Source organism: Hyaena hyaena, unplaced genomic scaffold (genome assembly GCF_003009895.1).
Source record: "Hyaena hyaena isolate Hyena2069 unplaced genomic scaffold, ASM300989v1 scaffold_400, whole genome shotgun sequence".
Taxonomy (NCBI): Eukaryota; Metazoa; Chordata; class Mammalia; order Carnivora; family Hyaenidae; genus Hyaena; species Hyaena hyaena.
This window is the reverse complement of record NW_024081031.1, coordinates 838,838-853,719: the sequence shown is the minus strand read 5'-3', so window position 1 is coordinate 853,719 and position 14,882 is coordinate 838,838. Positions and strand designations below refer to the sequence as shown.

The 14,882-nt window shown below is 41.2% G+C and overlaps 1 protein-coding gene across 8 annotated transcripts in view; it reads left to right on the top strand.

The window, feature by feature from the left end:
• SIPA1L1 (signal induced proliferation associated 1 like 1) overlaps positions 1 to 14,882 on the top strand; it is a 370,770-nt gene that overhangs the window by 166,491 nt on the left and 189,397 nt on the right. For all 8 annotated transcript variants that reach the window (XM_039251856.1, XM_039251855.1, XM_039251854.1 and 5 more), the window contains one exon: positions 4,903 to 4,964. The gene's annotated coding sequence lies outside the window, so the exon portion shown is untranslated. The remainder of the gene's footprint in view (positions 1 to 4,902; positions 4,965 to 14,882) is intronic.

Below are 14,882 nucleotides of genomic sequence, written 5' to 3'. Positions count from 1 at the left end.
GCACATAGCATGATGCAGGGCTTGAACCCACAAACTGTGAGATCATGACCTGAGCTGAAGTCAGACTGAACCATCCAGATGCCCCAAAATATTTTACTTTTGTGTAACACACATTAAGAAAAGTAAATCTTAAGTGAGCACTTTGATGAATTTTCCCAAATTGAGTATGATCATGAAACTACCACTCAAATCAGGGAATCCAGTATTACTAGCCCACCAAAATTCCCTGTTGCACCCAGATGAGGTTTTGGGGTGATGATGGGTTCAGAGCTGATGGCCAAGAAAGAATTCTTGAGACATCTTTGATGCCAAAAAAGGTGATTTTATGAAAGCACAGGGACAGGACCCGTAGGCACAAAGAGCCACACTGGGGTTGTGAAGAGTGACTGGTTATATACCATGGAGTTGGGGGAGGTAAAGTCAAGACGAAGTTTGTTTGTTTGTTTGTTTTTTAATTTCTGGGAGAGAGACAGCATGAGCAGAGGAGGGTCAGAGAGAGAGGGAGACAGAGAATCTGAAGCTGGCTCTAGCCTCAAGCTAGCTGTTAGCACAGAGCCTGACAGGGGGCTCAAACCCAGGAACCCATGAGCTCATGACCTGAGCGGAAGTAGGACGCTTAACCGACTGAGCCACCCAGGGACCCCAAGAGGAAGTTTCTTAAGGGAATTTTCAAATGTTAACAAAGACTCACCTGGATACTGGAGGCTTAGGTATTGTCAAGCTAAGATTGTTTTTCTCTCTAGCAAAGTATTAACATTGAGACAGTAGGGGGTTCCTAGACTTTAGGTTATTGATAAGATTGCCCTTTTTTTTTTTTTTTTTTTTTTTTTTTACACTAAGCAGACAGAGACTTTATCAGTTTAACCATTTGTTTTCTGTCCTTTCCTTTGTTCTTGGGCAGCCAGGAGTGCCTGAGGAATGTCACACATACCCCACCTGGGGAGGAGGGTGGTATGCTAGCTTGTGCTTTGCCCTCAGCTTGCCTTATGGTCCCTCATCACACCCCCTTCTGATATCTTCTTACTCCTCTTCCCACCTCAGAGGTAACTATTATCCTTACTTACATAGGTTTACCTATATTTGAACTTCATAAAATGTAATCAATCACTATATATTCTCATATGGCTGGCTTCTTTCTCAACTTTGTGTGTGTGTGATTCATCTGTGTTGTTGTACTGGTGATGGTTCATATATATTTATTATCGTATAGCAGGCAAAGTACCGCCTGTGGGCTGGCTGCTTGTTTTGCTAAGTAAAGTTTTATTGGAAGTCAGCCACACCCATCATTTACGTATTGTCTATCTATATAAATGTACTTACTACAAATACAAAGTTGACTAGTTGCAGCAGAGCACTGAGACTATTGATCTCAAAAGCCAAAAATATTTACTATCTGGCCTTTGGAGAAAAATCTAACCCACCTCTGTGGTATAATATTTTGTTGTGTGTATGTGCCACAGTTTGTTACTGAGTTTTGGTTGTTAACAGTTAATACTTCTTTGACTATTACTGTGTGTGTCTTTGGGGCGAGGCGAGTGGAATTGGTGGGCCACATTGTATGTTTATCTTCTGCTTTGTTAGACACTGCTCAGCAGTTTTCTGGCTCACACCCCCATCAGCAGAATATGAGAGCTGAATTGCTCTATGTCCTAAGACTTGGTGTTATCAGGTTTTCAGTTTTAGCCATCTTGATCAGTATGTGATTTTATCTTATTGTGGCTTTAATATATATGGTAAATGGTAATGAATTAGGTTATGCACCTACCTTTTCATATACTTATTGACCATTTGGGTATTTCCTTTAGGTGGCCTATCTTTTTATTGTTTTATCGGAGTTCTTTATATATGCTGAATGAGTCCTTTAGTAGATACGTGAATTGCAAATATCTTCTTCCCTTCTGAGACTTGTACCTTCATTCATTCATTCATTTGCTTAATTATTATTTTTAGACAAAAAGAGCACAAGTGAGCCAGGAGCAGAGGGAGTGGGAGAGTGCAGAGCCCGAAGTGGGGCTTGGACTCACGAACCCTGAGAACATGACCTGAGCTGAAGTCCCATGCTTAACCAGTTGTGCCACCAAGGTGCCCCTGAGACTTGCACCTTCCTTCTTCTTCTTCTTTTTTTTTTTTTATACACCCATTTATTATTACCACTTTCCATGGGTCCGAAGCCAGGTATGGCTTAGTTGGATCCTCTACTTGGAGTCTGATGCTGCTGCAAAGTGTAAGCTGAGCTGTGTTCTCATCTGAAAGCTTGGCCAGGGAAGAATCTATTACCAAGCTCATTTGAGTTGTTGGCAGATGTCATTTCCTTGTGGCTGTTTGTCTGAGGGCCTAGCTTCTTAGTGGCTATCACCCTGAGGCCACCCTTGGGTCCTAGAGGCTACCTGTTGTTCCCTACCTTCTGGCCCTCTCCAGAGGCAATTCCCAACATGGCTTTTTGCTTCTTCAAGGCCAAGAGAAGGGTCCCTCACTGTCCAGTCTTCTGAGACAGTGTTTTACAGCATAATCATGAGAGTGACATCCCATCACCTTTGTCATATTCTGTTGTTAGAAGCAAGTTACAGATCCCACCTACACTTGGGGAGGGAGATTATACAAGGATGTGGATCATTGGAGGGTCAACTTAAGGTGAATCCACTTCTTTCTTTCTGTCTCCCTGTCTTCCTTCTCTCTACCGCTATTCTAGAACCACCCAGAAATCCTGTCCTCCGTGTCTCTTTTTTTCTTTTCACTTTGTGTTTCTTTCTTTTTTCTTTTCAGTGTGCTCTGTTCTTTTATTTAAATTTTAAATATTTATTTATTTTTGGTTTTCTTTTGTTATTTTTTAAATTTACATCCATGTTACTTAGCATATAGTGCAATAATGATTTCAGGAGTAGAATCCAGTGATTCATCACCTACGTATAATACCCATTGCTCATCCCAACAAGTGTCCTCCTCAATGCCCCTTGCACATTTAGCCTGTCCCCCCACCCACAACCCCTCCAGCAACCTTCAGTTTGTTCTCTGTATTTAAAAAGATTTTTTTCCAATGTTTATTTACTTTTGAGGGACAGAGAGACAGAGCATGAGTGGGGGAGGGGCAGAGAGAAGAGGAGACACAGGATCTGAAGCAGGCTCTAAGCTCTTTGTCCCTCTCTCTGTTTTTATATACTTTTTGCTTCCCTTCCCTTATGTTCATCTGTTTTGTATCCTAAATTCCACGAGTGAAGTCCTATGATACTTGTCTTTCTCTGACTAATTTCACTTAGCGTAATAGACTCCAGTTCCATCCTGTTGTTGCACGTGGCGAGATTTCGTTCTTTTTGATTGCTCAGTAATATCCGTTGTATATATATACACCATATCTTCTTATCCGTTCATTCATTAATGGACATTTGGGCTCTTCCCATACCTACTTGGGCTGTTGTTAATAGTGCTGCTCTAAACATTGGGGTGCATGTGTCTCTTCGAAACAGAATTCCTATATCCTTTGGATAAATGCCTAGTAGTGCAATCGCTGTGTCATAGAATAGTTCTAATTTCAGTTTTCTGAGGAGCCTTCATACTGTTTCACAGAGTGGCTGCACCAGTTGGCATTCCCTTGTACCTTTTCTTTTAATGGTGTTTTTATTTCTATGAACCTGAAGGTGATCAGAATATGCCATCGCCAAAATATACTACTTTGGTATAAGGATTATTTTGGGTGAAGGAAATTGAGCAATAGCAGATGCAGGAAGAGTACTCTATTGTCCCTTCATCCCACTTGTAAAGGTGCGTCCCACTTCTGTGCCTGGAAGAGGAGAACCCTTCTTACCACTGGAGGAACTTCAGTCTGCATAATCTTGCTCGACAGTCCCACCTACTGTACTCTTCCTGGGCATCTTTCCAGTTTATCATTCTTAGGATCCCAACCCCCCTTTCCCTATTTAGTCACTTCTCAGTGTATTGCCCTTTGTTAAAATGGTATTTAAGCCTCTGGATCAGACTGCTTCCTTGGGTTTTAACTTTTTTTCTGTGACATCCCCATGCGTGTAAAAATACTAACATCAATGAAGAAACATAAGCCTTTTCTCCTGTTCATTTGTCCTTGTTAGTTTGATTAGCAGGCCTCTAGAAACTGAACATGAGAGGGTAGAGAAAAAAATTCCTCCCTACAAACGAATGCTGACAACATGGCCGAACCTTACATACACTGAGGGTGAGATCCGACATGATGTTTATAGATAGTGGGCACTAGCCATCCTCAGCCCTGTCAGGACACGGCACCCCCAGGAAACATCGCAGCAGAGGCTGATTTTCATGTTTTTAAGTTCTTAATTGAGAGTGTGCTTTGCTCTATTGTTATTTGTCCTGAGGTCTGAATAGAGAAAATGTTCTCATCTCTCACTTTCAAATATTCACAGCCGTTTCAGGGTTTTAGAGTCCCTAGTCCATGGGTGTGTTTCTTTAGTGGTCCATGGTATGTTGAATATTCAACTTTTTAAGAAACATGCAGTATCAAATATTTGCATCCACTTTGTATATTTTCTTCTGAGAACTCTTCCCTCATATCTTTGAGTTTAGAAACTTAGAAATTAATCGACACTGATTTATCTAACTTTAATTTGCAGGGATTTGGATGGTGTTTTCTAAGGAGTAGACCACATGATTCTTGAGGTCCTTTTAATGATTCTGTTTCTGTTTCAGTTTTACAGATAGAAGTCCAGGGCAGTATTAGTCGATGAAAATATATTTAGTTTGTTTGACAATAGATGCAGATGATTTGAACTTGAAACTATTTAGAAATACTCTAATACTACAGATGCTTTCTCCGACTTCTAATTTAAACGCAGTTGTGTACTTCCAAAGGCTGGTTTGCCTCTTTCAGAAAAATGATCAAACTTTTTTAACTGTTTTATATTTTTCTTTTCTTTTCAGGTTACTCATCATTAACGTGAATGCTGTTATTTAAATTTCTGCAGCCATGGCACAAGAATATAGTAAGTGCTATACAATACTTCCTCTGACTTCCCTGCTTTAAAATGAGTTGACTTTGTGTCTTTAAGTTGGAGCAGTAGATTTTTAAAATCTACTTTTCTCAAAGGGATCAATTCACTTGGTCATCTGCTTTTCGAGTCTATAGCTTTACGTAGAAATTCATAATGACAGTGATTAATTTCATCTTCACATGAACAGCATTGTTCAGGCTCTTCCCAGTGTCAGCAGAGCGGACACCAGGGTTGGGTCCGTATCCTGCATGCCATCCATCTCCCATGTAGGAGCTCCAGGGTGGGCCTCATTAGAGGCGATCCCATCTGTGCTTTGTCCCTGAGCGTCTCATCAGCCAGTGTTGGCTGGATGGAATGCTGGGTTCAGGACAGGTCCAGTTATCCTGTCCTGGCGGCTAAGAGACCCTAGGGCGGGTTTGCCAGGACATTCTGGAAGAAGTTGTCTCATTTAAAATAGGCTACAGGAGGAGCCTGCCTCGCTTTCTCCTCCCCTGGATGCTGCTGTGTGCTGGCAGGAGATCTGCTGTGGCTGCAGCCTGAGCAAGAAGCCACACAGGGTGGAGGACAGACAGGCAAGCCCTGAGGCCTCCAGAAGTCCAAGCCTTTGAGCCAATGCACTTCCTTTTTGTTTAAGCCAGTTTACACTGGGAGCCAAAACATCCTAAGTGATTCACTTAATCTCCATTTTATTTTTAGTAATCCATTAGTTTCTCCCTGGGGAATGTGGGAGTTATTGCAAAGCAAGGCAAAATAATACCATGAAATTAAGCTGGCAGGGCGCGCTGGTGTTGACTGGCATCTTTGGCGGCACCCTCTTCGCTCTCAACAGTTAAAAGATAGAGTGAGTATTCAAAGACAGGAGAATAAATAAACTCTGGCACTTTCCCACTCCCTCTTTTCCCTCTGGGAGGTTTTGCCTTGTAATTGACCCACTTGGGCTGTGACCTCTGAGAAGGGTCTCGCTCCGCCTGCCTGGGACCAGCTCCCTGTATAGGTGCGTGTCTGGTGGCACGGACCTGCTCTTTGTGTCTTACAACAGTCTGTGCCCAAATTTCCGACTCCTTGTTTGCTTTTGTTCTTCAAAAAGGGATATGAATATTTCAGATGTAAAAACAATAGCATGAGGAATAATACAACAAATACCCATATGTACTTTCCTACAACACACTAGAGAAATGGAATGTTTGCCGATTCTCTGGAGCCGTTAAACCTCCAGGGCAGTGCCCACTAATAGCAGTGCCTTTCCCTCCCTCCGAGGAACCGCTGTCCTGATTTTATTCTTTATTTTTCTCATGCGTTTTTGTCTATGGGTTCATCACATTTCTGTAATACTACTTTCTGTATGCTTTTTCACTTCAGGTAAATGTAGATATTGTATGTATTTGTTCTTTAAAATCACAAAGGAGTTGAGAGTAAATTCAGGATCATGGCAAGAGGCTACAAGTTTGTTCTGAGACACTTGTCAAAAGATCTATTATTACTGGATGTCCCAGTGAGCTATAATAAATGTGTTAGACTTGAGGGGCGCCTAGGTAGCTCAGTTGGTAAAGCATTTGACTCTTGATTTCGGCTCAGGTTGCGATCTCATGGTTTGTGAGTTCAAGGCCTGTGTGGAGCTCTGTGCTGATGCTTCAGAACCTGCTTGGGATTCTCTCTCTCCCTTTCTCTCTGCCCTTTCCCAGCGCACTTGTGTGCGTGCGTGCTCTCTCTCTCTCTCTCTCTCTCTCTCTCACACACACACACAATGAATGTTTAAAAAAAATAAATATGCTAGACTTTAAATTGTTGAGTTTTATCAACATGTGGACAGCTTTTTATCTTAGTTTCTGTAATTCGAGGTTTGGTTTGCTAGGGAGTTCCTTTTCTTTACCTGCTTCTGCACTCCTGTGCCCCTTTGGCATGTGCACGACCAGCTGTGTCCTCACCGGGCTTTTCAGGGTGGATTGGCTGCTTTTTTATTTAAATAGCTCTATTCATCCTGTGATTGGAGTGCTTTTGGCAAACTTAGGTAAATGTGCATCTTTCTGCCATCACACCTACCACATGGACTCCTGTGCTTCCTACACTGTCAGTTTGTTTATTATACTGGTGGCTACAGTCTTGGTAGAGGCAGCCCAGGCCTGTGAACAGGTTGGGAAGCATGGTATGGACTCGGGAACATAGTACTGCAGTCACTTGCGCTGTCTCTGTTATTTCTTTTGGTGGCCCAGCCAGAGTCTTGGAGGTCATTTTATGCCATTCTTGTCTGAAATGTATCTTTGGCCATGTAACTTCTGCAGTCGAATAACTCTTTCTTTTGCTCTTGGAGGATTCATATTACCCCTTGTTCTTGTCTGGAACGTGGCCTCCACAGAACTGAATAGTCTTTTCCATTCAGAGGTCATTAGGCCTTTCAATTTGAGGGCATAATTACTGATTAAGTGTCAGAGAAAGATTTATGACAGTCAGAAGAGAATTTCTCTTCCTCCTCAGATCGCAGAATGTTATTTTTGTTTAAATGTTTAACGTGTGAAAACAAAAAAGTAAGCTCAAAAGATATTTTCTCCTTAATTCATATATATTGTATGCATGTTACAGGAAGGAAAGCAGTAACATCTTTTGTTGAAATCAAATTGGGGGTTTTTGTGCTGTGTGCGTGCATTTTTCTGTTGTCAAAAGAATGGGTCCTTCTTTTAATTTTATTTAAACATAACTATCTATAGCTTTTTTTCCCTCCAATGTGGGCCCAGGATCTTAAATTAAAATGTTGCCAATGTGAGAAGATTCTAGCCATTGGAGGAAGCACCCAATCAGTGAGGCCCTTGTAAAAAGGAGCCAGTCTTCTACTGGAAGATGACCAGAATTGAAGATAGTGTGCCATATTGTACGTTAGGCCAAATATAAATACAAGAAATGCAAAATACTTAAATTATAATCTTCTAGTATGTTTTTTCTAATGTTTAAAAAAAATTTTTTTTTTAATTTATTTCTGAGGGGGGGGGGAGAGAGAGAGAGAGATAGCATGAGTAGGGGAGGGTCAGAGAGAGAGGGAGATACAGATTCTAGCCATTGGAGGAAGCACCCAATCAGTGAGGCCCTTGTAAAAAGGAGCCAGTCTTCTACTGGAAGATGACCAGAATTGAAGATAGTGTGCCATATTGTACGTTAGGCCAAATATAAATACAAGAAATGCAAAATACTTAAATTATAATCTTCTAGTATGTTTTTTCTAATGTTTAAAAAAAATTTTTTTTTTAATTTATTTCTGAGGGGGGGGGGAGAGAGAGAGAGAGATAGCATGAGTAGGGGAGGGTCAGAGAGAGAGGGAGATACAAAATCTGAAACAGGCTCCAGGCTCTGAGCTGGCAGTCAGCACAGAGCCCGACGCGGGGCTCCAACCCACGAACCACGAGAACATGACCTGATCCGAAGCCAGATGCTTAACGGACTGAGCCACCCAGGTGCCCCTCTAATATTTATTTATTTATTCTTGAGAGAAAGAGAGAGTGAACAGGAGAGGGGCAGAGAGAGAGGGAGACAGAGAATCCCAAACAGGCTGTGTACTTGTTGGCACAAAACCCAGTGCGGGGCTCAACCCAGGGACCGAGATCATGACCTGAGTCCAAACTAGGAGTCTGCTGCTTAATCCACTGAGCCACCCAGGTGCCCCCTGTAGTATGTTTTATGTGCATTTTCTTATTTTAAAAACTTAGTGTGGTAGTTGCTTTTTAAGGGAAGAAGCCTGTTGAAATTTTTCTTTGAGAAATCAGTACTGTGAATTGATGTTTTTGGTTTTGTGTGTGTGTATATGTAAGTGTGTGTAATGACATCTTCTTATTTATTTATTTTTATATAAAGGGATTTGTAGACTTGGCTTGATTTTATACCTCCAAGTGAAATGGTGCCTTTGTGGGGGATGGTCCACGGGGCTGAGAGAACTACTAGACAGTGACTCAGACATGTAATTAGGTCTTGCTCTCCGCACCCTTGTTGACTTGAAAGCACTGGCCATAGACCATTTAGTCTGGGAAGGCAATACGTGAATCATCTAAATTGGCACAAATTATCTGGAATGCTACTAAATGTTTTCTAGTCTTTATTCTGATTGAGGGAATGAGAAAGGGAGACTTGTCCTTTGAGTTTGCAAGTACTCTAGAGGACACGTATACATTTGTGGAAGCAGATTGCTTTCCTAGATAGAGTAGAGAGCAGCTGAATATTTGACATTGGTAAAACAGGTTCGATTTTGTTTGTTTTAGAATATTCCTCCAAGCTCTAAGTCCTTACCTTTGTGAAGAAGGTGGTGAACTATTGCCAGTCTGGCAGGAAGGGGAACCCAGGGGTATGGTCTTGCTGTCTGGAGCCTCAGCTTCACCTCCACAGCACAACTGGGGTCAGGAGAAAATCCTAGAAGTTTATGTTGTGTTTATTTCGCTTCCTTCTAACTTGTCCCAGTCATCAATATCTCACATATTTAGGATGGAATTTTGTTATCCTTTTCTTCCCTTTCTCAAAATGAAGGGTCAGCAGACTTGTTGAGACCCATTAAGCATCTGGCAATGAAGTGGGTGAAAGGCTTTTTTTTTTTATCTTCACTAAATAATAAGTGTATTTTGTTTTAGTGTATTTTATAGCAGAAACTTTAAAACAATCATATTCATTTTAAAGAGGACATTTATGAGTCATTTAGGTTAAAGGTAAGATGAAGCCTTTCTTTATATAGGATGTAAGCCTTTTAATTAGTTTTTGTTGTTGTTGGGGGCAGGGGTTTCTCTGACTGTGCATTAGGGGTCCTGCCCAGCACTTTCTGTCTTAACGTGTCTGCTCTAAAGAAAAAATGACAAGCGAATTTTTCTAATCCATAGCAAAAGACCAGATGTTCGACTCATAATGTGAGTTGACTTTGATACATGGATACATCTTCATTTTCATTTTGGAATATATGTGAGTGGGCATCTCATAGGAATGCATCTTTTGACAAGAAGTAGAAGAAAACCATAGCTCCCCATGTAATTTGTATTTTACCGGTCTAACTACTGTCTTATGTCTGTGGCCAGTGTGTACAAGCATGTGAGTCAGGTTGTTTTTTTGTTCGTCGAGGGCATTGCTCTTTGTTACACATTGCCACATTCATTTTGGGGTTGTTGTAAATCAGGTGTTCAAATTATAAAATTATTGCTAGCACTTAATGCTGAATTAAGCTGATAGATTTTAGAGTGAGTTTCCAAGAAACTGGTAAATTATTTCATGAATCCCCTTGACAAAATTCTGTATTACCTGGTTAGTTTAGCTTTTTTCCCTAATATGAATTGCAGAGACCTTTGTATTAGCTATTTAGGTTATGTTTATGAAGAATGCCCCTTCTAAGAACTGTGATCCTGTTTGTCACAGGGACTTGTTTATGACCCAATTAACCTTTCACTTCATCTCTTTTTGCAATTAAGAGCCAAGGGACCGTGCCTCACTACCAAATACAAATCAGCCAACCTCATTGCTTTTAGTTTGCATATTGTGTAAATAATGGGGTCATTAGCCAACACCGAAAGAGAGGGGCATGAAAAGTATATCTCTGGTGGAAATTTAACATCACTTGATGGCTTCTAGATTACTTTATGTAAATTATTTCTTCCGTGGCAGTCAATACCTCTTGTTTAATGGGTGCAGTGATTTGTAAGACCTCAGTCAGGAATTCCAAAGTTCTTAATGGGGTGTAAAACTACCTAAAGGAGCTTTATGTTTGATTCTTTCCTATCCCCCTCAGGAGCAAAGCCTTCTAACTTGGTGCAAATGAAATCTCAGTTTTCTAAGTGAATGCTAATCCCTGATGAAAACTTCCCATCTCTCTCTCTCTCTCTCTTTTTTTCCTTCTCAAACCAATTAAAAAGAATTCGTCTGTTCTGTGGGGTTAGTGGGCCCCTTCTCTAATCTGGAGAGCCCTGCTAACCCGTTTGGAAAGGTAGACCAGTTGTCTATTTCTGTCTGGCTATTTGACCCCATCCCTAAAATTTGATAATGTGCCCACTGTGCTTCTGAGGGCCTCGGGTAATGAGGGAGGCGCCAGTGGGTAGCCACACTCTGCAAGTGAATAGAGCTTATTGCTTGTAAAGATGGAGGCCAAGGCCCAGCATTAATTGCTGCTGTAATTTGATTCTTTAATTGTTTTTCAGTGATCTTTTGGAATAACATCTATTCAGTTGTATTTGTCCAAAGCATCAAGAAAATCAATCTTTCTTTCTTTCTTTCTTTTTCTTTCTTTCTTTCTTTCTTTCTTTCTTTCTTTCTTTCTTTCTTTCTTTCTTTCTCTCTCTCTCTCTCTCTCTCTCTCTCTCTCTCTCTCTCTCTCTTCCGTTCCTTCCTTCCTTCCTTCCTTCCTTTCTCTCTCTCTCTCTTTCTTTGTCTATGACATCTCTACAGCACGGTGGGGCTTGAACTCAGGATCCTGAGATCAAGAATCACATGCTCTTCTGACTGAGCCAGCCAGGTGCCCCAAGAAAATATCATTTAATTCTGTCTCCCAGCACAATTTAAAAAATAACTTGAAGACTCTTAAATATAGAGGACAAACTGAGGATCGCTGGAAGGGTTGTGGGTGATGGGATGGGCTAAATGGGCAAGGGGCATTAAGGAGGACACCTCTTGCGATGAGCACTGAATGTTATATGTAGGGCATGAATCCACTGGCATCTACTCCTGAAATCATTATTGCACTACATGCTAACTAACTGGGATGTAAATTAAAAAAAAAAAAAAAAAACCTTTAATAAAAATAATACATACCTATATATGGTATGTGTCAAACTGAGTATCATCTAAACTGCTGCAAGTATTTATTTCTACAGGCTGTCACCATTTCATCATAGGATACGGAGACAGCCTCTTTAAAGAGAAGCTGGAATGGCCCTAACTGGTTACCTTTTGTTACTATTGATTTTTAGGGAGAGATTTTCATGAGCAGGGCATGATTTTCTCTGTAGGTGGGAGTTTCTTGTTTTTCTTTTTTAAGTGAAGGAGTATTTGAAATAAGTCGCTATATCGAAAGAGCAGAAGAATAATATTCTTTTAAAAGAAATATATTCTGCTCCCCTGATAGGTAGGAGAGAAACGTCAAACAACCAAAGGCTGTGTGTGGTAATTCTCAAATGATAACTGAACGTCACAGTCTCTCCAGGGCTTTTTCAATAAGGCATAGCTGTGTCCTGGCACATCCTGCGTGATGCGCCTCTTCTCTCTGCGCCCCCTCTCCCCCCCGCCCTGTCCCGTAACAGCTACCCACAACTTAGCAGTCCAACATTGCAGAAGTGGGCAGTTCTGCACTGACTCAGACCTTTGATTATCCCACTTCGTGCTTCGGTTTACAATAACTTGGATTATTGTCTGGTCTTCAGATCAGCGCACCACAAAAACTCCAGCAACAGACATCTCCCTGCATCTGGATTTGTCCTTTGTGGTGTCATGATAGTTTCTGAGCATTTGTTTGTTGGCCTCGTTCTCTGAGGCTCGAAGTAACTTGGAATACCGCAGGCCTCTCAGCTTCCAGTGGGCTGCCTTAAGTGTCCTTAACTGAGGCATTCTCCATGAGCAGTGATGCACTTCAACCAGTCGGCCAGTAATGACCCCCACAGTTTCTTGTCCTGAAGCCATTGTGGTGTAAACAGAGCAAGTGATGGGAGCTTTGTCCTCTGTCCTCTCTTCCAAGTAAAGAGTGTAAAAGTTGTCTCAAAGGAAGTCTGCATTTTGTGGTATCTTTCAATTTTGGTGCTGTTTCTGTTTAAATTTTAGCTTGGAATTCTGTGGGAGACTCCATCCCTGCAAGAAAATTAGGATTTTAGAAAGAATGTCCATGCCAAAGCTGCTAATGTTCCTGAGAACAGGACTGCCCTTGAATATTCTTTGTTACACAGCAGCAGCTCACCGGGTGTTCCTTCTGCCACGGCAGTGCTTTCCACTGAGAGATGTACTGGAATTTTCTTAGGCAAATATTTTTTGCCAAGTTTTTGATTATTTGATAATTATTGGAAGGCACTCAAACTTTCAGTCATTGGTCTCATAATGTGTTTTTAGTTGTAAGCATCGAATTGAGAGATCTTTGCATTTCAGTGGTTGAAGAGAGTAGATTTTGTTTCTAAAAGTCATTAATAAATAGTAATTTATTTTTCTACCTGCTTTACCTGTAGGATGTTTAGATTTTACACGATGATGTTCGTAGTCCTGAGCCTTGTCTTTTCATCCACATTGCTGGGATTGGATATCAGTTGGTTTTTTGGGTAGCAAGCAGTAAATGTATTTCAGGCAACTATTCTCATCCCCAGTGCTAATGATGAGGTTTTGGAATGACGGGCTTCAGAGCTGAGGGCCAAGAAAGAATTCTTGAGACGTCTTTGATGCAAAAACAATGGTGACTGGTTGTATACTGTGGAGTTGGGGGAGGTAAAGTCAAGAGGAAGATTCGTAAAGGGATTCCCATATGCTGAAGACTCATAGATTACTGGAGGCCTAGCTTTTTGTCAAGCTAAGATTGTTTTTCTCTCTAGCAAAGCATTATCATTAAGACAGTAGGGGGTTCCTGGAGAAATATTATACTCTGTATTTACCTCAAGTGTTTGTCCGTGGGCTGCAGGTTATGAAGAAATTCAGTTTTACCTGCTGTTTCCTTCTTGCTTTTGTTCCCCACATCACTGTGGAGGGGAGGGTGATATTGGGGCTCCAGGAAAATGAGTTTCTAGGTTTCTGTAGATTAAGCTACTGATAAGGCTGCCTTTTTCTAGAAATTTGCCAAGACATCTGTAAACTGATGAAGACTCAAGTCCTGATCTCTTATCTGTTAACTGTTTGTTTTCCCATTTCCTTTGTTCCCGGGCAACCAGGGGTGCCTAAGGAATATCACACGTACCCCACCTTGGTGGGGTGGGGGTGGGGGGTGTGTTGTTAACTTGTGCTTTGCCCTCAGCTTGCCCTTTGCTCCCTCATCACTCATGCCATAAGTAAAGAACCCTCCCAGTTTTTTTATTTGCTGCTTGTTCTTTTAACAAGTTACAAGACTGTCAGGGGATTCCTGATTCTGTGAAGTTTACTACTTCAAAGCACTCAAACTTTGGTTCATTGGTCTCACAATGTGTTTTTAGTTGTAAGCATCAAATTGAGATCTTTGTATTGCAGTGGTTGAAGACAGCAAATTTTAATTTGTTTCTAGAAGTCCTTATTAATAATAATTTATTTTCTTCCCTGCCTCACCTGTGGGACATTTAGAATTTACATGATAATGTTCAGTAGTTCTGAACCTTGTCTTTTTATCCACAGTGTTGGGATAGACAAAGACAAAGACAGAATGCTGGATCGTTTGTTTGTTTTTAGATAAGATTACAGTGTAATTTCTTTTTGGAAAATATTTGGATAAGTCATTTTCAGTGGGTCTCCCAGTCCTCTTCTCCTTCCTTACACAGGGCTACCTTTTTCTTTCTCCACCTCTGCTTCTTTCTCCTTTTCTGATGAGATGGAGAGATAAGAGTTAGAGATGGAGATGGGGTGGGGGGAGAGGTAGAGGTAGATAGGTTTGACTTTTCTAGGTGGAGGATGAGAAAAAAATTGAGTTCAGGTAAAGAATGAAGTGGTGGACCTGATCTGGGAAAAACATTAGAGAGGAAAGAGTTTGGGTGAGGACTGTGTAGTCTTAAAAAGTAGAACGCCAAAGAGAAATTGGGAAATTGCTAACTCTGCCATTACTCTGTTAGCTGTTTCCTCTGTTAACTTCAGCTGTACCAGGGGGTCACAATCTCCCGACCAAGGTCTAAGGACAGCTTTTGAGCAATAGTTAACTTGTCAGTGTTCTCCCCCTCCCCATAGTAGATGCTCAGCTAATAGAAAGTTTGACTGACTTCCTTACTTAACCACAGGAAAAAAGATAGGCTTCCTTGCTCCTTAAAATAGCCAGCC